Genomic DNA, 1,067 nt, shown 5'->3' on the forward strand with positions numbered 1-1,067 from the left:
ACTGAGCCATCTCACCAGCCCTCCATTTTTATTTAATTGGAAGAATTTTTAATTTTATTCTTGATTTCTCCCTTGATTCTTTAGTTGTTCAAGAGTGTTATTTAATTTCCACATATATTGTATAGTTCCTAAGGTTTTTTTCCTGTCATTGATTTCTTTTTCTTTTTTTAATGCATTTGGTTGTTGCAGGGTCTCACTACGCAGCTCAGACTCGTGGTGGTCCTCGCGCTTTCCGCTTCTCCAGTGCTGGAATTACAGGAGCGCACCACTATGCCCAGGCTCCGGCTCTGACTCTGTCCGGCTCATCAACCCACCTTGGGCGTGGGGCTGGTGCGGCGTGTGCTGTCGGGGATCACACCGTGGTCCCTGCGCTTGCCTAAGCAGACACTTTAGTCCACTGAGCTATCTCGCCAGCCCCATCATTGATTTCTGTTCTTTCACATTTTGATTAGAAAAAGTACTCTATTGGATTATTTTATTTTTATTTTTGAGACAGGGTCTTGCTATGCAGCTCAGGCTGACGTCTTGAGCTCACTCTGTAGACAAGGCTGATCTAAAATTAGCAACCATCCTCCTTCCTCAGCCTCCCGAGTGCTGGGATTACAGGTGTGCACCACCATGCTCAACTTGATTTCATTTTTTAAAAAATTGTTGAGACTTGCTTTGTGGTCCATCATATGATTTATCCTAGAAAATTTTCTATATGCTATTGAGAAAAACATATATTCTGCAATTGTTGAAAGAAATATTCCATAGATCTAGGATGCAATATAGCTCCTTCATTTCTTTGCTAATTTTCTGTGTGGATTATCATCTCTGTTAATTTCTCAATTATTGTTTTCCTGTATTGTCTTGAAGCTCCTTGAGTTTTCTAAAAGTCTCTATTTTTTATTACTTTTTTTTTTTTTTTAGTGGATGCCAAGAAATCAAACAACTCAGGACCTTGCATTTGCCAGGCAGGTGCTGTGCAGCTGAGCTATATCCCCAGCCCTCTCTTTGTTTTTTGAAACTGGCTGTCTCTCAATTCCATGCTGACTGGGAAATTGTCATATAGCCCAGGCTGACCT

The sequence above is a fragment of the Octodon degus genome, unplaced genomic scaffold (genome assembly GCF_000260255.1).
Source record: "Octodon degus isolate 3935 unplaced genomic scaffold, OctDeg1.0 scaffold00084, whole genome shotgun sequence".
NCBI lineage: Eukaryota > Metazoa > Chordata > Mammalia > Rodentia > Octodontidae > Octodon > Octodon degus.